Below are 22,676 nucleotides of genomic sequence, written 5' to 3'. Positions count from 1 at the left end.
AATTATTAGTTCAATCAGCAAGTATTAAGTGCTTCTTTTTCATACCAGGTATTGTATTTTACAAAGACCCTGTCTACAAAGAGCTTACATTCTAATGGGGGAAGCACATATATGAAGGCATCAGATATAAGAATGGGTTAATATCTAGGGGTGGAGAGGTAGAACAGGAAAGATCTCTTGAAGGTGGCACCTACCTGAGCTTTTTGTTTGTTTGTTTTTGTGGGACAATGAGGGTTAAGTGACTTGCCCAGAGTCTCACAGTGTCTGAGGTCGGATTTGAACTCAGGTTCAACTGAATGCAGGGCCAGTGCTTTATCTACTCCACCTGAATTTTGTAGGGAACCAGGGATTCCAAAAGGAATGGGAGGAGATGGCATTCCAGGCATGGGGAAAAGCCAACATAAAAAGGTGTGGAGGATTGTGTGAAGAGCACAAATAGACCAGTATGGCTGGATTATGGAGTGTGTTTGGATTGGAGTAATGATTGTGTAACAGGGTCAATACATATTAATCTCTCTCTTTCTCCTTTTTTTTTTCCCCTATCTTTCTCCTTAAGGAATTTCACAATACTCCTTTGAGTACATTGAATTTGTTGAAAGCTATATATAGTTCATTTTCATCTCACCCATAGTGCATTGGCCAGCAAATGGCTTTATAATTCTGGATCTCATTAGGTTGTAGTATATAAGATTTTGAGTTCCAAATTTCTTTCCCTCTCCAAGACAGAAAGCAGTCTGATAGAGATTGTATATGTATAATCACATTAAATATTTCTGCATTAGTTATGTTGTGAAAGAAGAATCAGAACAAAAGGGAAAAACCTCAAAAAAAAAAAGGTAGAAACAGTATGGTTCAATCTGCATTCAGATTCCACAGTTGGGGGCAGCTAGGTGGTGCAGTGGATAAAGCACTGGCCCTGGATTCAGGAGTACCTGAGTTCAAATCCAGCCTCAGACACTTAACACTTACTAGCTGTGTGACCCTGGGAAAGTCACTTAACCCCCATTGCCCTGCAAAAAAAAAAATACAGATTCCACAGTTCTTTTTTCTGGAGGTGGAGAGCATTTTTCATCATAAGTCCTTTTTTGGATCATTGTATTGCTGAGAAGAGTCTAAGTCTATCACAGTTGATTATCACACAGTGTTGCTGGTTACTGTGTACAATGTTCTCCTGGTTCTGCTCACTTCACTTAGCATCAATCCACTTAAGTCTCTCCAGGTTTTTCTGCCTGCTCATTCATATTACATTCATATAACATTCAGCCATTCCCCAATTGTTTTTATGAGATTTCTCGTTTCAAATTTTTTCTCCCTCCCTCCCCTCCACCCCCAAGACAGCAAGTAATCTGATATAGGTTATATATGCACAATCACATTAAACATATAAACTATTTCTATTGTTTTGGTTGTTTTTCTTTTTTGAGGTTTTTCCTTTTTGCTCTTCTCTCATTACATGAGGGCATCCCCTCATTTCCAGTTCTTTGCCATAGTATATTTAATTTTGCAGCAAATGGCTGGGTCTCTTTGACCAGTTGCCTTTTTATAAAGTTTTTTTCCCTCTGTTGTAAGTACAGGAAGTCTTTGCTTCCATAGGGTTTATAAATTAAAACCTGTAATAACATGTAGATTACAAGAAATATTATGCAGATGTGAGTACTTTCCCATAGAACTTTAAGGAAAATAAAGTCAACAGCAAGTATTTCTTAACCACTTTGTGCCCGTCACTGTGCTGAAGAGGGGCGGGGGTTGGGGGGAGAAGGGAAATGGAAGCAGGAAGACAGTTCCTATGCCCAAAGGGCTATAAAGCTGTGCATACCCTTTGACCCAGGAATACCACTATTAGGACTTTTTCCCAAAGAGATCATAAAAAAGGGAAAAGGACCCACATGTACAAAAACATTTATAGCTGCTCTTTTTGTGGTGGCAAGGAATTGCAAATCGAGGGGATGCCCATCAATTGAGGAATGGCTGAACAACTTGTGGTATATGAATGTAATGGAATACCATTGTGTTCTAAGAAATGATGAGCAGGCAGATTCCAGAGAAACCTGTAAGGACTTGCATGAACTGATGAGTGAGATGAACAGAACCAGGAGAAGATTGTACACAGTATCATCAACATTATGTGTTGATCAACTGTGATAGCCTTGATTCTTCTCAGCAGCACAATGGTTTAAGATAGTTCCAAAGGACTCATGATGGAAAATGCTCTCCAAATCCAGAGGGAAAAAAACTGTTGAATCTGGATGCAGATCAAACTATACTATTTCTATTGTTTTGGTTGTTTTTCTTTTTCGAGGTTTTTCCTTTTTGCTCTGATTCTTCTCTCATTACATGACTAATGCAGAAATATGTTTAATGTGATTGTGCATATATAACCTATATCAGATTACTTGCTGTCTTGGGGGTGATGGGGAGGGAGGGAGAAAAAAATTTGAAACAAGAAATCTCATAAACAAATAAACAAATGTTGAAAAATGTTGAAAAGTACCTCTACATGTAACTGGAAAATAAAATATTTATATGGGAAAATTTTAAAAAAATGTTTAAAAAGACAGTTCTTGTTCTTCAGGAGCTTATATTCTTTTGGGGAAGTCAACCCGTAAAAGGAAGCTGAAAAGTTGGTGAGGGGAGGGAAGACATCTTCCAGGGGGCATGGCTGAGAACAAGTCCAGAGTCAGGAGTGGAGGAACACCCAAATTAAAATAATAATTTCCTTATACACATTAGAACAGAAAAAGATGATTGTACACATAGACATGAAATTTCATGTACAGCTTGCTTTTCTGTTTAAGTATATAATTAATTTAACCTTTAGCTTTTAAACTACCCTGATATCTCTACTCCTTTTTAGGTGTGTTTCCCTTTTTTGGATGTGTTTTTAAAAATTTCTTTTTATTTATTCATTTATTTTTGCTGTGCAGTGAGGGGTAAGTGACTTGCCCTAGGTCACACAGCTGGTGTCAAGTGTCTGAGGCTGAATTTGAACTCAGGTCCTCCTGAATCCAGGGCTAGTGCTTTATCCACTGCACCACCTAGCTACCCCTTCGGTGTGTTTTCAGAAAAAATGCCTCATTGACCTCTACTTTCTTAGGTTTTGTTTTTTGCTATCCAGTTTCTGTTCTCAGCTTTCCCTTTTCCCTCCCCCATTGTTCTACCCATATCCATTGAAAGAAAAATAAAAGAAAGGATCTATAACTATGCTTAATCAAGCTGCCCTTCTATAAATTCTTCTGGTTCTACTTCATTTGGTACAGGTTTTTCCAGGTTTCTTTGAAACCCGGTTCATTTTGTTATTTATTATCTTTCTGTAGTATTCCTTGTATTCATGTTAGAATTTGTCCCAGTAAACAGGGGACACACAGTTCTTTGCAACAACAAAAAGGTGTTTTTTTTTTCCCCCCAGGGTTAGACAGCTAGTAAGTGTCAAGTGTCTTGAGGCCTGATTTGAACTCAGGTCCTCTTGAATCCAGGGCTGGTGCTTTATCCACTGCGCCACCTAGCTGCCCCCAACAAAAAGTTTCTATAAATATTTTTGTATATGTGGGTCCTTTTCTTCTTTCTTTATCTTTTGTAGTATAGGCTATCTAATGATATTTCTAGGTTAATGGATGTTCACAGTTTAGTAATTTTGGGGCATAGTCCTGAAAAAACTTACTTTAAAAATTTTTTAAGGAACCTTTTTTTAGAGGAGCTTCACAGAGGGAGACATCTTGGGAGCGATTTGAAACCTATTTTGAAAGTCTTTCACTTAAATCTGAATACTCTTCATGTGATTTGTGGGTTATCATGAAGTAGAAATTGCTGGATCTGGAGTCAGAGGACTTGAGTTCAAGTCACAAATCTACCACATATACTGCTTGTGTTTCCTTGGTCAGATCACTTCTTCTCCCTGGACCTCAATTTCCCGAATTGTAAAATGTGAGTGTGTTGGACAAGGTTGCTTTCCGATCTAAATTTATGATCCTGTGGACTCTTTCATCTAGAAATCTGCTGTCCTGTGAGATAACACAACTTCAGGTGCTCTTCTTTGAGTGAAGTTTCTAGATAAGGATAAGATGGTACCCCTTTTACTCTGATTTTTATTGCTGATAGCACTAGATCTACATCTTGATATCTATGTAGATGATTCTTAAATCTGAATGCCAACCCCCAATGTGACTTTCAGTTATGTCTACTTGAATGCATCCACCTTTTATGTCCTTTGGCCCCCTCAAACTCACCGTGTCTAAAATACCGTCTTTTTTCTTTTTCTCCCTCCCTTTCCTCCCTCACCCCTCCTCCCCAAGACAGCAAGTAATCTGATATAGGTTATATATGTACAAAGATGTGGTATAATATTTAATGTTTCCTAAGAAATTGTCTTCATGACAGTGTTTTATTGAAGTTGATTTCCACAAAGCCAAAGTTATTGCTATTCAGTTTGGCTTATTAGAAACTTTTAAGTGTAATTCCTTTTGACCAAATTTAGTTGCCTTGAATTAATTTGACTATCATAGAAGCAGTTTTGACTCATATTAACTTCAGTCCTGGTGTTTGAAAAAAGAATGTTCTGATTATAGAAATGAGAACAGTTAATGGTGGGATGTGTATTAGTCACTGAAGATCTCTGGGATCAACTAGGATTCAACCTAGAGATGAAAGGGAAAATTACTCTGTGCTGGTGGTGTTGGTAAAGTGCAATTGTAGGAAAAGCCCAACTTGGTACTTAAAATACTTGTCTAGATCCTTATACTGATTGGAAGGAAACACTGGGCTTATAGACACACCTTTATGACATTTGCTTTGCATTATTCAAGAGAAGTACTAGAGTTCAGATTCTAAAGTGACTGCAATTCACTGATTAGAGAATCTAATTCTTACTGGCTTCCTGAAATTAAATATGAAAATGATATTAGTAAAGAGGTAGAGTGCAAAACCCTTAACACCTTGACAACCCACAGCTTGGAGATAGTCTGTATTTGAAACTTTATAAAAATCACTTAATTTAATAATGGTCAATAAACGTTAAATGCCTACTACATGTCTGCTAGATACTGTGTCATGAACTGGGGATATGAATATAAATAACAAAGAGACTTCAAAGATTTTAATGGGGAGGACCATACACAAAGCTAAAAGAGGGTGGGACATGGTGGAGAAATCAGGTCCAAAATAAGGCTGCCCAGAGAAGTCAGACGTCCAAAAAAATGCTGCAATGAGGAAATGTCTCCTTTCATCTTTAAAAACCTCTGGGTACTGCTTAGGTAGAAGTGTCGACACTGATTGGATCTTGCAAGATGATAATGGCTCAATAATGAGTTTACTTGACATGGTAAAGTCAAACAAATCCAAAATGAGTGCTGCTGTAGGGTAGGAAATAAGTATCTGAGATACCTGTCCTGTCACTTTTCCTTAAATGGAGGAAATATAAAACATTTTAAAGTTACCAGCAGAAGCGGTGGTATAATTTTTTTAAAAATCACTTTTATGAAGGAATGGGGTATATTTCTCCCCCCAAAAAATTGCCTATTAAGCTGATATGAAATGTTTTGTTAATGGTATTGTCATTCTTCCAGTCATCCATGATGAAATCTTGAAGTTAACTTTTTTACTCTACTCACATAACTCCATCTCGAATCAGTTGCCAAAGTGTAATTATTTCTGCCTCCAGCATATCTCCTAATATCAGTCTGTTTCTGTTCTAGTTTAGGTCCTGCTAATCTCATTCCCTAGACTGATAAGTTACTACCAAAGTAATTTATTTTAAAAAATACATAGGGATAATCAGACTAGGATAAACCTATACCTCTATTTCAGTAGCTGTCTATTGTCTACAGCTTGAACTACTTTAGCCCATCATTCAAAAATTTCTACTGTTTAGCTGTAACTTACCATTACTTCTAGCCAGCCTTATTTCACTCAAAACTTTAGTGTACTTACCTTTATGCCAGATTGTGAATTCCTGAAGTCAGGAATTATGTATAGTACTTTATCTTTTTATCTTGAGTGCTTTGTATAATATACCAAAAATATTTTAACTCCTGCTATGTATGAGATCTAAACTATGAAAGTCTTTCATAGTTCTTTTTGTGCTTAAATATTTGGAGGAGACTGTTTTGCTTCTGTATCTAAGAATGTGACAGCTATAAGAAGAGAAGTAAAATTAGCTCTCTGTTGAGTAGTGATAGCCTTAGGATAAAATTGAGCCATGACCTAATACTTAATTGTATGAATAGAGTACTTCAAGTTTACTGTAATAAACTTTTTCTTAAGCTGTAGGTAGAACTCTTCATTTTAAGATTGTACTTCTTATTTTGTCTATGAAGACTTATACTTAATATTCATTAAAAATTTTTATTTTCTCCCCACTTATATAGAAAGACAATTTTTAACATTCATTTTAAAAAACATTTGAGTTTCAGATTTTCTCTCCCCTCAATTCTCTCTTCCCTGAGACAGTAATTTGATATAGGTTGTACATATTCAATCATGCAAAACATTACCATATTATATACTTAATATTTCAGTAAATTTGTCTCACTGGTGTGGGTGTACCTTCTGGTGCGGATGATAACCCTATCTCCCCTTTCTCACTTTATATGATTTTCTTATTAATCTTTTCCTATACATCTTCTGTAGAGAACGTTAGGCTTTCCTTCTGAATTTTTAAATAATGGTCCATCTTAAGTAACACTATCATTTGTGAATTCAGTCATTAAAATTTGAAATGTCATCAGATGTACATATTAAATTTGATTTTAGTATGAACTTGAATTTTAAATCATTTAGTTATTTTTGGCCTGTTAATTGTGAAGATAATATTCCAAATGTGGTCTGATAGGCAATATTACAGCAGCACTCTCACTTCCCAATTCCTATTTTTGTCTGTTATCACAATTCACTTGGTTTCTCATTTTTCTAAACTTGGAGTTCCAAAGAAATCAGAGCTGGTTTTTAAGCCAGTTCCTTATTAATTGGGTCTTTCAGCTGTTAACTCACATCTCTAAGGGAGCCAGAAGTGAGTGACTTAGTTATGCAGACAGACTTTTTTCTAGGCATCAAGGAAGGAGAGAATGGTCCCATATATTCAAGGATACCTTTGGTGACTGGGACATGGGAGGGAATACACACACACACACACACACACACACACACACACACACACACACACACACACAGAAAGTCTAGAGAGTACAAGATTGTGAATAGAGCAAATTAAATGCCAAACAGAAGAGTTGGAGGTATGTCCTAAAGCCATCAGGGAGCCTTTGAAATAGGGGTTATAACCTGTACTTTAGGAATATTCATTTGTTATCTGTAGAATTTATGGAGTGGAGAAGAGAGGCAATATTTGAGGCTAGAGCTTGGCTAGGCTGGTTTGGTATGAGAGAAGCGAATAGATTTTAAAATTAATATTTTTTCCCAATCATGTAAATAATTGTGACATTCTTTTTTCAAATTAAGAGTTCCAAATTCCCTTCCTTCCTCCATTGAGAAAACAAGCAATTTGACTGGTTATACATGTATAGTCATACAAAAGATATTTCCATGTAAGTCATGCTGTGAAAGAAATAGACAAACCCAAGAAAAATAAAGAAGTTTCTTTGATTAGCATTTAGGTTCTATTAGTTCTTTCTTGAGAGATGTACAGGACCTTTCATCATAAGTTCTTTTTCTTTTCTTTTTTTTGGGGGGGCAGGGCAATGAGGGTTAAGTGACTTGCCCAGGGTCACACAGCTAGTTAAGTGTTAAGTGTCAAATTTGAACTCAGGTCCTCCTGAATCCAGGGCCGTGCTTTATCCACTGAGCCACCTAGCTGCCCCCATAAGTTCTTCAAAATTGTCTTGGATCATTGTATTGCTGAGAATAGCAAAGCTATTCACAGTACATGATTATATAGTATTGCTTTTACTGTATAGACAGTATTCTGCTGGTTCTGTTCATCTCATTTTGCATCATCAGTTCATATAAATCTTTCCAGGTTTGGGAAAGGGATAGATTGAAATAGAACTGACAGAAGTTGGCATCTGATTGCAAAATGGGGTGGTGGTAGTGGTGAGAACAAAGGTGAAGAGTGGAAGATTACTGCTGGGTTTTGAACCTGGGAGAGTGGGAAAACGCTGGTACCCTTGACAGGAATAGGGAAGTTAAGAGAAATGTTGTTTTAAACATACTGAGTTTGAGATTCATAAGGGATATACAAATGGAGCTATCCAGAGGTAGTTGAACTTCTGGTCTGGTGCTCAGAAAAGGAATAACTGCTGGGAAGGACCTTGAGTCTTTGTTAGCAATAGATAAGTAAAATCCAAAGCTGGAAAAGTAGATTTGAGCAGATTATGGAGTACTTTAAATGACAGTTTAAGGAGCCTTGGTTTAGAGAATTTACTGGTATGGGCTTGTAGCACTTAGGACAGTGCTTGGCCTGTAGTGGGCACTTGATGAATGTTTATCAATTGATTAATATTTAGGCTTTAATTTTTAAAGAAGTCTTAGGAAACATCAGTGTATTTATATTTTGAAACAAAGTACAAACTCTTGGCATTTTTAAAGCTCTTTATATATTATTCTTCAGACTTTGTTTTAGTCAAGCTCACTTTCTTCGCTTCTTAGAATTCTTAGCATCTTTCAGAGTTCAGCTCAAGTGCCAATTTTTGCACCATTTATTATAATCAATAACAATAAATTAAAAACCAATAACTGGCAATTTCTTTTACCCAAGGTTTTAAAATTTACTATTTGATTTTGATACCAGTGATGACTTTCCCATAAAAGGTGCTTTTCAGTTGTTTTGTGTTTACCCTGTATTTATGTAATTATGTGTTCATATTAGGCTGGGGCTGTTTGATTTTGTTTTGTCTTAATTTAGCGCAATGCTTAATGCTAGTTGAATTGAACGAGACCTTTCTTGATGCCATTTCCATCCCCATGTCCCCCATTTTGTTTTTTTGTTTGTTTTTGTTTGTTTTTGCGGGGCAATGGGGGTTAAGTGACTTGCCCAGGGTCACACAGCTAGTAAGTGTTAAGTGTCTGAGGCTGGATTTGAACTCAGGTACTCCTGACTCCAGGGCCAGCGCTTTAACCACTGCGCCATCTAGCTACCCCCTTGTTTGTATTTTTAACTTAGGTGTACCTAGGTTCCTCAAAGTATCATAACGCTTCTTGAGGAAGAGAACGGCTCACTTTTGTATTTGCATCCTATCTGCCTTTCACAGTGCCTGTCAGGGGCAGAGGGTACTTCTGGGATGTAAGGTACAGGACATGAGTGATGTTCAGGATAAAGATATTTCTGGGGCATGATGGAGAACTCTAGTGGAGTGCAGCCTTCTAGGAAATGCCTGGGTACCCTCCTTAAATGGAAGGTTTTATTTTTCATCACTTCAGATTGTTGGAAGTGTTGGAAGGGACCTCAGCCAGTTTAGGGGTGTGTGTAAGGGGCTAAAATTCTAGCTATACTATCTAAAAATCTAATGAGTGGTTGCCAATAAATTATAAGCTTTAGCAAGAGTTTATTTATTAAAGAGCATTAGGATCAGAGAGAAAGGTAAAAATTTAACTATTTCTAAGAGACCCCATCGTCCAACTTGCCATGGTGAGGTCCCAACGCCTCCTGTGAAGCTGGGAATGTCCTGTCCCCACACACACAGCTCCAAGCTAAATGGCTGATAGCTTTGATCTACAGTATCCAAGAGCAAACATCACTTCCTGAAGCCAAGGACCTGACTGCAAAGCTTGCCCTCAGACGCCTTCTCCTCATGGTGGAGCTTTCCTACAGTAGCTGTCTAGCATCGTTCCAGTCATTACAGGGGTATTTAAACTTTTTGTGTGTGACAGACCTCTTTGGCTGTATCTGGTGAAACCTTTGAGTCACTTCTTGGAATGTTTTTAAATGCATAAAATATTATAGGAATTACAAAGGAAAACAAATTAAACAGTTACCAAGACCAAAATATTGTTATCAATAATCTTTTTTTTAAAAAGCTCAGATCACAGGTTAAGAATCCCTGAATTCTGGTCTGACTCCATACCTCAAAGGAATACCCACTATAGTGTATTTGACCTAGTTTTTTGCTTAGTTCTCTCCTACTTTTTTTAAAATTTAATTTTGTTAATTTTTTTCTCTGCTACTTTCCTTGAAGCATAAATGCTATAAGATATGGTTCTCTTCAAGGAACTTAAAATCTAATTGGGGGCATAATACAAATAAGATGATTTTAAAAATACCAGACTTTGTAGAACTGAATACCAAACTCTGCTAAATATTTAATATGATAATAGAGCTGTATGTTGGCATATTTGGCAGTCAAAATGGAAATATAGGATAGATGCTACAAAACTCTTCTAACCTAGTGGCAGGACTAGTCATGACAGGAAGTAAGGACCTATCTGTACAAAAATATTTGTATCAGGATGACAAGAAATGACAATGACAAGAAACAGAAACAAGTGCGTCCAACAATTAGGCAATAGTACATGAATGTAATAGAATCTTGTAACATAACAAATGACAACAAAAGTGGGAAGATTTTTATAAAGTGATGTTAAATGAACAAAGAACTAAAAGACTACAAAGAACTACATTTTAAGGAACAACTATAAAAAAGAATATACACAAAAATTAAGGGGATACAAACAGCATTTTAAAAATTATTATATGCATAATAGAAGTTTATGGTTTCACAAGCAATCATTTAAAAACTTCCTATTTCTGAAATTTGTGCTTATGGATGGTTCTTAAATTTGTAACAATGTTTTTATTATAGTTTAGATTAAGTACTGTTAAAGAGTTTAGAGAGCAGAATCAACATAACCAAGAAATACTTCTTCCCTTCATTCCAGTTTATCACTTTTTTGACTTAGCATTCTTAATAGTCTAAGTTTATCCACTAAGGTAACATTTAGCATTCCATTCCATTAATATAGCACCCATCACTGTTTTAAATAATTTTAATTTTTAACCCTTTTTGTACTTTAACACAAAAAGCCTTTTCTACTTTTTAAAGAGCTTCATTGTTGCATAATTTTAAAAGTGCCAGCTAGGACACTTGATATTTCTTGTAGGAGTTATCTTGCTCTCAAGTATTTAAGCAGAGGCTGATTAGGAATTTTTATGTCAGCCAAGTTTTGAAAATGGCAACCTTTGCCTTCTCCAAACTATAGTATAGAATGGCTTCTGTATTTTTACATATAGTTCCACTGCTCTTATTAGAAGGAAGGCCATTCCCAGACTGATGTACTACTCCATATCCCCTAGTTACACTTTTACCTTTAAACTATTGTATTATTGAATTAGCAAGATTTTTCTTGGGGAATTAACCACACTGAGATACTGGTACTGATTTTTAAAAAGCATACATTTTTCTTGTATGTACATATGTGTATACAAAATTCCTAATTTGGAAAATCTGAAAGTTTCATAATTTATATAATGCTGACTTGAGGGGTGACAATGACATCCTTGATTATACTTTTTCTAACCATTTTAATGTCAGTCAAATGCAAGGAACTGTTACAATGGTTGCATAAGTATTTTGTGAGAGATTCTTCTCTTTAATTTCCCCAAATGGTGAGATAATTATTTTGGTGCATAATATTTATGAAAATAGGGATAGCTTCTGTTTGAGGTCTGAAAAAAGGTACTTACCTAATTTACATATAAATCCCAGCTATATACGAATCTGAAATCTTTTGTAGGAGAGAGCATAATATAGATTGAGTTGGAAAAGGCTTTAGAGGTCATCTAGTTCTAGTCCCCTCATTTTACAGATGAGGAAATTGAGACCCAGAGTGGCTAAATTGCACTTCTGCTGAACTGGCAGGTCCAACTGTCTTTGTAACAGCAACAGAGGCAGCACACGAAAGCAATTTAATGTCTGGGTTAGAAAATAAGACTTTTAATTAAAACTAGAATTGAGCAAGTAATAGGGTAGGTTTGTTTTGGTTGGTTGTTTACAGAGGTTGATCACATCAGACTGATTAACAGAATCAGTCAGTATTGAATGTCTGCTATGAGTCTAATGCTATAAGATACTCCTGTGACTGGAATAAGCTGAGGCATCAGAAACAGAATTTCCAGATTTATTATGGTCATCATCATTATCATTGGTTATTAGCAAAATACCAAAATAATTTCATTAACATAATTTTGATAGTATCAAAAAGAAAACAAGGAAAAACATAGCATCCTGAATTTCATGCCAATAAAGCCTGTCTGAGGCTCATTTAATACGAGGTAAGCCTGTTAATTAAGTTTAGGTCTACAGGTCAAGTGCACACATTTGGAATTTTTCCTCCCTAAACTAACTGCTAATTACAGATGGTCTTTATAATTAGTGCTTTTCAGAACACAGAAAAACCCCACACACTACAATCCATGCGCTCATGTAGAAAATGGGAATTAATTCTTCTGTTACATTGAGTTAAGTCAATAAGAATCGAGCACCTGCATTGTGACAAACATTGTATAACACCCTGTGGAGGAGACACAGTAGAAGGGCTTTACACACACACACAACTTGAAATAATAGAGACGAATATAAGAAGACAAATTCACTGAAATTCAGTTTTAGCACTACATTGTACTGTCAAGGTGACTGTGGGCTACTTAAGTTCTATACCAGTGGAGTTTCTACTCTAGAAATTTCAAACTAGATGGCTCTAGTGATAGTTTTCTTCTAGTGATGCTGTATGGGGATGAATCACAGAATACCAACATGATTTCATGCAGGTGATCCAAAGCACAGTAGAAAGATATATGTGTGGACCGCAACATGTTAGCAATAATGACTGTGTTAAAAGCCATAAATGACATAATGAAGGACACGTATGATGGGGAATGAATCTATTGGACAAGTTGGGCATTTATAAGATGAAATATGAAATAGCTAACATTTTTAATAGATTTTTGTTTTGTTTTGCTTTTTTAGTGAGGCAATTGGGGTTAAGTGACTTGCCCAGGGTCACACAGCTATTAAGTGTTAAGTGTCTGAGGCCAAATTTGAATTCAGGTCCTCTTTGACTCCAGGGCTGGTGCTCTATCCACTGCCCCACTTAGCTGCCCCTCTTTTTTTTTTTTTTTTTTTGGTGAGGCAATTGGGATTAAGTGACTTGCCCAGGGTCACACAGCTTTTAAGTGTTAAGTGTCTGAGGCTGGATCTGAACTCAGGTCTTCCCGAATCCAGGGCTGGTGCTCTATTTACTGTACCACCTAGCTGCCCTGCCCCTCTTTTTAATAGGTTTTTAAAAACATTTACAAAGTGCTTGACATATGCCATTTCATTTAATCTTCACAACAACCCTGTGAAGTTGATGCTATTACCATTTTTCAGATGAGGAAACCGAGTTTGAGAAAGGTAGTGATTTGCTCAGGGTTACTTACCTATTAAGTATCTGGGGCAGTATTTGGACTAAGATCTTACTGAATCCTGTACCACCCAGCTCCATCTAGGAAGCAGGAAAGTTCTGCATAATCAAAAGACCTCTCAATGCCAGTTTTAATTGAAAAAAAATTTAATAACTCCTCCAAAAAGTATATCACAGGTATTGATAATATCCCACTATGGACAAGTAGAATAAGTTGTAAACCTTCTTTACAGTTTTTTTTCCCCCTTTTTGCAGAGCAATGGGGGTTAAAGTGATTTGCCCAGGGTCATACAGCTAGTGTCAAGTGTCTGAGGCCAGGTTTGAACTCAGGAACTCCTGAATCCAGGGCCGGTGCTCTATCCACTGTGCCACCTACCCACCAGTTTACAGTTTTTAAAACAGTTTTTGACCCTGCTGTTCTTAAGACTTGATTTCTTAAGTCTGGCCATGCTTATGAATTAATTGTAAGTAACTTAACAGTTAACTGTAAGTAACTTAATTGTGGTAACTAGGTGGAATCATAGAATTGTTAGGAAGAACTGAATCCACTATCTAATCAACTTTCAGAAGGGATAAGTGGTTTACCCTAAGGTCAAGAATTTGGGCTTCTACCAGCATTTTAGGATTAAGGTTACCTGGTCCCACTTTTACCTCAACTGGAATCTGCTTGTTATAGTCACCCACCCCCGCCCCAAAATTGTTGAATAATTATTTCCTTATGTTTATGGAGTTTTGCTTTTAATTTTTTTTATCCCAAGAATATATGTCCTTATGACAAACCTTAGTAGATTTGACTCATGATTTTAGCTTATAAAATATTTAGGTATTTTTCTGTCATCAAACTTGTTATTCTCCCTAACATCAGAAAATTTGTAAGTGTGTTTTTTATCCTTATATCAAAATTATTGGTAACTGTTCAAATAGAACAGGAGCAATGATAGGTTACCCCACTAGTGATAACTATGCAGTACTTGTTGCAATGAATTATTCATCCACCTAGCTACTTTTACCCAGCCTTATTCCAATTTGCCCGAAAAACTTGGGAGAGTCATCTAAATATAACAGAATTTAAGCAAAATATCTTGTGGGTTTGGGAGGATAATTTTCAGAGGCTGGGGATGTCCTTTATTCCCTAGCATTTATCAGTAAGATTTTTAAGTGGTAGGTTTTAAAGGTGTTAAATCACCATGTTAGTGAAAAAGATTGACTTCCAAATTTCATATATAAGTTGGGTTTATTGAAGAACATATGGCTAGGCCTGTGTGGGATAATGGAGAGTATTTAGTATATCACTGCTACCTGTGATCCTCCTGGGCATAAGTCATCTTGTCACAGTTGCAGAGGTTAGGGAATGATGCACATTATAGAGATTTGAAAGACTGAGCAGTTCTTGCTTTTATATATGGAAAGATTCACTTTTGGTGTACATTTTTACCTTTAGGTCAGCATCAAAGGTTGCTTGTTGTCAGTCCTTTGAGCAGTGTGGCCAAGGCATGCGTTCTATGTCCTCAGCTTTAGAGAGATAGCTGAATGTTATGTGGATAGGAACCTTGTGTTGGATAATTTATTTTTTTAAATAAAAGTATTTTATTATTTATTATATGTAGAGGTAAACATTTGTTTACATAAGATTTCCCATTTCAAATTTTTCTCCCCCCTCCACTAGACAGCATGTAATCTGATATAGGTTTATATATATATATATATACACACACGCACACAGTAACATCAAACACACTTCTGCATTAGTCATGTTATACGAGACGAATCAGAGCAAAAAGGAAAAACCTCAAAATAGAAGAACATCACCAAAAACAAAAGAAATAGTATGATCCAATCAGCATGCATATTCCACAGTTGTTGTTTTTTTTCTTCTGGATTTGGAGAGCCTTTTCCATCATGAGTCCTTTGGAACTTTCTTGTACCATTGTATTGGGGAGAAGAATCAAGTCTATCACAGTCGATCAACATATAATGTTGATATTGTGTACAGTGTTCTTCTGGTTCTGCTCATCTCACTCATCATCAGTTCATGCAAGTCCTTCCAGGTTTCTCTGAACTCCTGCTCATTGCTTCTTATAGTACAATAAAATGTGTTGGATAATTTTTTACAATTATTCTAAAGATAGCAGATGCATTAATTTTAGAAGGTGTCAAGGTGTCTCAGGGAGAGCAGCCTGCTTAGATGTATGCTAATAAACTGTTCTACAGGTCAAATAGGCTTTGGTAGAGCCAGCAGTAAGTCTTTGCAAACGTTACAAAGGGGAAAAAGCATTATTAAACATTCAGTAAGCCAACTAGGAGGTTAAAGGCAACTAAGAAGTAATGTGGTACAATAGAATGATCATTGGATTTGATGTCTGAGGACTTGGAAACCTCATTGTGGCCTACTACTTAGCTGTTGGATCTTGGGCAAGTCACTTAAATCTGTGTACCTCAGTTCTTCATATTTAAAATAAGTCTGTACTAGATGACTGCCAAGGTCCCTTTCAGCTCTGTTACCCAAAAGATCTATGATCTACTTCAAAGAAAAAAATTCCCTTCTGACTAAACTTCAGTTTAGTATATCATGTAGTAAGTGTATCTAATCCCAGTCAAAGGGCACACCAATATTCTGCCTACCTTTTACAGGTGAAATTAATGCATTAAGACATGAAATTGTGAGATGGTTCAAAGTAGTCACACAAATCACTGGCCAAGAAAAAGGGCCACCCTTAACAGTGTTATTAGACTGTCTAATTATACTGTCTAATCAAACCCCTGTCAACAAGGGAAATGATCTATTTTTGATGAATAATATTACCTCCTTTTTAACTTTAAGTTTCCATTTAAATGCCATTTTTATACTTAACATGTAGAATTCAAATAAATTACTTCAAAGAGCAAGCAAACATCATTTTCTGTATAATAGAAACACAAGACAAAAAGAAACTCACTGCTCCAAATACTACTTAGTATTACTATTCCAAATACTAGTTAGTGTATGGCATGATAGTTGGAAATATTTTCTCTGCCTGATATTGGGTGAAGGAATTCATTATGAATGACAGCCAAAATGTGGAAAGGGAGATGGGGAGAGAAAAAATAATCTGGAAGTTCGATGACCCACAAAACCATATAAGAAATAACTGCATTTTATAAAGTAATAGCTTAATATACCAACCTAGGATGTCATCAACAAACCACAAATACTTTGTGACAGTTTTTATTAAATCTACAAATGCAGATAACTCCATTGAGCTATAAGGATCAATTTTAAGTACCTTTTCTTTGGTCACATATAAAACCTCATAATTAAATTTGATAATTTAAGAAAACAATCAAAATGCCAAAATAAACTATTTTGTTTGGCAAAAAAGAATTTGCTTTTTCCCCTTCCAGAAATTGGGATTGTTTGCCCATCTACACTCCTGAGGTATGCCTCTTCTGTTTGATTTTTTTCAGAGATCACTGAAGGTTGTTCAGGGGAGCAATAATAAGGCTGTAAAGGTGGGTTGAAGCCATATTGTGAAGGACTTTAAATACCACAAAAAAGTATTTTTAATTAATTCTAAAGTTATTAAATAGGGAACCATTTCAGTTTGTGAATTAGTTGTTCCTCTGTTCTCTATTACTGTTTCGTTTTTTCATATGCAAAATGAAGGGCAGCTTGTCAAGTGTTAAATTGAATTTAATTGAAATTCCATTCCAGCTCTGAAATGCTATGGTTATCTTCACCAATATTCAAATTCACCAAACAATTGATTTTAAGAAGCTGTTATTTTAATCATAAAAGTATTTTACTTCTAGTTACATGTAGAGATAGTTTTCCACATTTGTTTTTATAAGATTGCTAGTTTCAAATTTTTCTCCCTCCCCCCTCCCCAAGACAGCAAGCAATCTGACATAGGTTATATATGCATAATCACATTAAACATTTCTACATTAGTCATGCTATGAAAGAAGAATCAGAGCAAAAGGGAAAAACTTAAAAACAACAAAAAAATAGAAATAATATGTGAACTCATGTTTAAAGATGTTTTCTGCAATCAACCTAGGACACTTTACAGTATTGTCTTTGTATTCATGGAGCAATAAAATCTAATAGGAGATAAGTTTATTAGTGTATAAGAACAATGGAATAAACATGATTTGGATTCCGAGGACCTGAACTTAGGTTGCAGCTCCCTTAACTTGCTTTAGGAATGTGAGGCAAGTCATTTAACTTCTTCAGCTCTTTTTTTCTCCTTTTTTTTTTTTTTTTGGTGTTGCAATTGGGTTAAGTGACTTGCCCAGGGTCACACACCTAGTAGTAAGTGTCAAGTTTCTGAGGTCGGATTTGAACTCGGATCCTCCTGAATCCAGGGCTGGTGCTCTATCCACTGCGCCACCTAGCTGCCCCCTTTTTTCTTCTTTTTAAAACAACATGGTGCTGTACGGGTCCATTATGAGGATTAAATTTATAAAGTGCTTGGTAACCTTTGTAAAGGTGTGCAAATATAATAGGTACAAAAAACAAAAGCCCTGCCAGGTCCCAGCAGGAAAGTCATTAACAGTTGTGGGCGACCTGAGGGGTCTTGGATCAAATGGAATTTCAGTTTTATTTCAAAAGATTTATAGGATATTCGACATTCCTGGCATAGTAATAGTAGTATGAGGAGAAGCTGTGGAGATGGGATATTGCTGATGGTTTTCAGGGACAGAGTAGTGGAGTTGACAAGAACATAGAATTTCTGAATGGGAATACTGGTACAAGATCAAGATAGAAAAGTAAGATTGTGCTCAGTTGTGGGAGGTCTTTTGAGATTAAGGAAAGTACTTTAAACTTTCTATGGTTGGTAATAGAGAAGACTATTGAGGCAAAGGAATGGCATGATCATATTAGGCATTAAGACCTCTTGCAGGAAAAACCTCAAGAAAAGCAAAAAAAAAAAAATAGAAATAGTATGGTTCAATCTGCATCTAGATTTCATAGTTCTTTTTTTTTCTGGATTTGGAGAGCATATTCCATCATGAGTCCTTTGGAACTATCTTAGACCATTGTATTGCTGAGAAGAATCAAGGCTATCACAGTTGATCAACACATAATGTTGATGATACCATGTACAGTGTTCTTCTGGTTCTGCTCATCTCACTCATCATCAGTTCATGCAAGTCCTTGCAGGTTTCTCTGAAATCTGCCTGCTCATCATTTCTTACAGCACAGTAGTATTCCATTATATTCATATACCACAAGTTGTTCAGCCATTCCCCAGTTGATGGGCATCCCCTAAATTTCCAATTCCTTGCCACCACAAAAAGAGCAGCTATTAATATTTTTGTACATGTGGGTCCTTTTCCCTTTTTTATGATCTCTTTGGGAAAAAAGTCCTAATAGTGGTATTGCTGGGTCAAAGGGTATGCACAGCTTTATAGCCCTTTGGGTATAGTTCTAAACTGCTCTCCAGAATGGTTGGATCAGTTCATAGCTCCACCAACAATGCATTAATGTTCCAGTTTTTCCACAGCTTGTCCAACGTTTATTATTTTCCTTTTTTGTCATATTAGCCAATCTGATAGGTGTCAGGTGGTACCTCAGAGTTGTTTTAATTTTTCTCTCTAATCAATAGTGATTTAGAGCATTTTTTTTCATACAGCAGTAGATAGCTTTGATTTCTTCAGAAAACTGCTTGTTCATATCCTTTGACCATTTCTCAGTTGGGGAATGACTTGGATTTTTATAAATTTGATTTAGTTCCCTATATATTTTAGAAATGAGGCTTTTATCGGAAGTACTGGCTATAAAAATTGTTTCCCAGTTTCTGTCTCTCTTCTATAATTTTGCATTCATTGCTTCTGTTTGTACAAAAACCTTTTAATTTAATGTAATCAAAATCATCCATTTTGCGTTTCATACTATATTCTCTATCTCTTGTTTGTTCATGAACTGTTCTCCTTTCCAAAGATCTGAGAGGTAAATTATTCCTTCCTCTCCTAATTGACCTATGGTATATCACCTTTTATGTCTAAATCATGTACCCATTTTGACCTTATTTTAGTATAAGGTGTAAGATGTTGGTCTATGCCTAGTTTCTACCATACTCTCTTCCTATTTTCCCAGCAGTTTTTGTCAAATATTGAATTCCTATCCCAGAAGCTGGAGTCTTTGGGTTTATCAAACAGTATATTACTAAAGTCATTTACTATTGTTATCTCCTGTGCCTAGCCTATTCCATTGACCCTTCACTCTATTTCCTAGCCAGTATCAGACTTTGGAAAGAGTCTTTAAGCATTAAGTGCTTGATTTGCGAATTGCCATTTTAAAATGCCAAGAGCAAAAAAACAAACAAAACCCACAAAACAGCCCAGGAGACATCAGAACCTTGGAGAGCACCATTGCAAGGAGCAGAGTGGTCCTAGGAGAGGAGTTAAGGATGGAGAGAGGGCTGGAAAGATGTGATCAGATGTATCATTCTTCATTCAGAGAAGTCAAGGAAGAAGCATCCTCTCAGCTAAAAGGGACTGTGTAGATCATATTTTTACATATGAAGAAGCAGGCCTAGGGAGGCTGTGACTTCCCAGAAGCACATGGGATGGGGTTTGAGCCCAGATTCTCTAACTTTAGAGTCATGTTATTAGAACAAGTCCTGAATAAGGGTAATTGGACTTGGTGATTAGGCCACGATCACCTTTAAGATGTGAGAATCCAGAGTATGTTTGAAGGAAGGCGAGGAATATAGAGGGAGAGAGGTTGAAGATGCATGGGGGATGGGGGTGGGGGTTTGGGGGGTTGGTGGAAATTGATTTTTACAACTAGGTCCTGGAGCTTTAAGATGGGTATTGACTGAAGGGGTCCAGAAAAATTTAATCTTTAGCAAGTAAGAGGAAAATAACAGCTTTTGTAATATTTACCATGTGCGCTTCATAAGTCATCTTGGACGGTGGTGGCAAACTCAAATACAAATAGACCTACTAAACCTTATTTTAACATCACTTTTTAAAACTGAGTTCCAAATTCTCTTCCTCCTCCCCCCCTCCCCCAAGAACTCAAGCAATTCAGTATAAGTTATACATGTGTAGTCATGCAAAACATTTTCATGTTGGGTTGTGAAAGAAAACAGATCAAAAAAAACTTTAGAAAAAGGAACTAACAAAAAGTATGCTTCCATCTATATTCAGAAACCATCAGTTTTTTCTCTGTAGATGGATTGCATTTTTCATAAGTCCTTCAAAGTTGTCTTGGATCATTGTATTGTTGAAAATAATTGTCATTCACAGCCAATCATCTTAAAATATTGCTATTATTTTGTATACAGTACATTTGACTTTGCATCAGCTCATGTATGTCTTTCCCAGGTTTTTCTGATAGCATCCTGCTCCTTCTTCTTCCTCCTCTTCCTCCTCCTTCCTCCTCCTTCCTCCTCCTTCCTCCTCCTCCTCCGTCACACAGCTAGTAAGTGTTAAATGTCTGAGTCCGAATTTGAACTCAGGTCCTTTTGACTCCAGGGTCAGTGCTCTATCCATTGTGCCACCTAGCTGTCTCCCTGCTCATCATTTTCTACAGCACAGTAATGCTCCATCCTAACCTCATCCCACAGTTTGTTCTGCTATTCCCCAATTGATGGGGCATCTCCCCAATTTCGAATTCAACTTTAAAAAAAAAAATCTTTATGGATACCAACCTAGTACTGGAATTACTAGGTCAAAGAGTATGCATGGTTTCATAGCCCTTTGGCCATAGTTCCAAATTGCTCTACAGAATGTAACTTTACCAAGAGTTGTATTAATGTTTCATTTTCCCCATATCCCCTACAACATTTGTCATTTTTCTCTGCTGTCCTATTATCTAATCCCACTAAACCTTATATGTAAACCATATTTATGTTGTCTTTCTCAATTATATTTTAATTTGATTCTGTTGGTCTGCATCACGTTAACATCTGATCCTAGTACATTAAATTAATGTTTGTAATAGACTAGTACTACCTTGATTTTGTATTTGTCTGATCCCTTTTTTGAGATCAGTTTGACACTTTTAGTCAAATAATTATGTGCTACAAGTAATCTCTTGATTGCTCATGTTTTTGAGATCAGTTCAACATTGTTTTCATTAGGTAGCTATCAGTAATTTTTTCATATTCAAAGGTTCAATTCAGAGGAAAAATAAGCAAAATAATATACATGAAAAAGCCATCTCATAATTTTGGCACTCTCATTTTAGCTGGAATTAGTATAACATGGAATTTTGGATTCAGGAATGGGAATGATTTCACATGTACTTTTGAGGTCATAATTCTTTATTTGAACATCTCCAAAAAAAGGGTAAATCTGATGCTTAGATGTTAGATCAAGACTTAGTACCTGGTTTAGGAAGGAGCCCAGAGAATTTGATTTACTAGATGAAAATGCCATTTTGAGCAGTATAAAAAATCAGATAGTTTTAGAAGTTTCTTGTTTTTTTTTTACCTCACTGGAGATTTAACCAGGTTGGATGGAGCCTAAGAAAGTTAATGTAAAGTATAAGTCCATAAAAGTGACAAATTAGCAACAGAAAAGTTCTCATGGAAAATTTTTTTAAAAGGTGATAGCTGTCATTGTTATGTTTTAGCTTTTTCTTGTTGCCTCACTTTCCCTTGAACCTTGTGACTGTTCTTGATAACTTCTTGTGACCAGAGAATTTCCATAGACAGGCATAGCAGCAGTTAGTTTTGTGCTGGTGAAAACATCAATTTCACCAGTAAGGGATTGATCAAGTGTCCCCTCAACTTCTCATCCCAAGAGCGATCATATGATCCCACAGAGTGAACCTGTGATCCCAAGAAAGACAACATGGCTACATGTCCAAGTTTTTCTTTAATCCCTTTTTGATAAGAGGCGGGGCATTATACATCATTCAAATCTAATTGGCTTACCCTACGTGAAGTTGGGTTATATTGAAATGAAGACCAAGGATGACATCAGAGAAAGGAATGCAAGACCCCACCCCCAAAGGTGTGATTTCATCTAGATCAGTAAATCCTTTTGCTCTCTAGACAAAAGAGAGCTCTGGGTTCCTCAAGATATTGACTATTAATAATTATTTCTCAGTTTTTTGTGCTTAGCATAGGTTCTTGTTAATGGAATCATTCTGTATCTGGGAGGACTGACTCATTGAACATTGATTTAGGGTGTATGTCAGCTTGTGATTAAGTTTGGGGATGTGAGAGTCCCCCTTCCTAAACTTCAGCTTAGTTCAAGGTCTAAATTATTGTAGCAAACAGTATGAATCTTTAAATTGCTTCCTTTGACATTGCAAATTTAGCCTTAACATAAGGCCTAAGGTTAATAGATAGCTTGCTATCTCTCTATCCTCAAAAATGGAAATGGGTCAATAGACA

The 22,676-nt window shown here is 36.2% G+C and overlaps 1 protein-coding gene across 2 annotated transcripts in view; it reads left to right on the top strand.

Annotated features, from left to right (window-relative positions):
• Positions 1-22,676, top strand: part of DNAJB6 (DnaJ heat shock protein family (Hsp40) member B6) — a 121,493-nt gene that overhangs the window by 10,862 nt on the left and 87,955 nt on the right. The window lies entirely within an intron of this gene.

Source organism: Dromiciops gliroides, chromosome 5 (genome assembly GCF_019393635.1).
Source record: "Dromiciops gliroides isolate mDroGli1 chromosome 5, mDroGli1.pri, whole genome shotgun sequence".
NCBI classification, from domain to species: Eukaryota; Metazoa; Chordata; class Mammalia; order Microbiotheria; family Microbiotheriidae; genus Dromiciops; species Dromiciops gliroides.
Note: the sequence above shows the minus strand (reverse complement) of the source record. Positions and strands in the feature narration are given on the sequence as shown.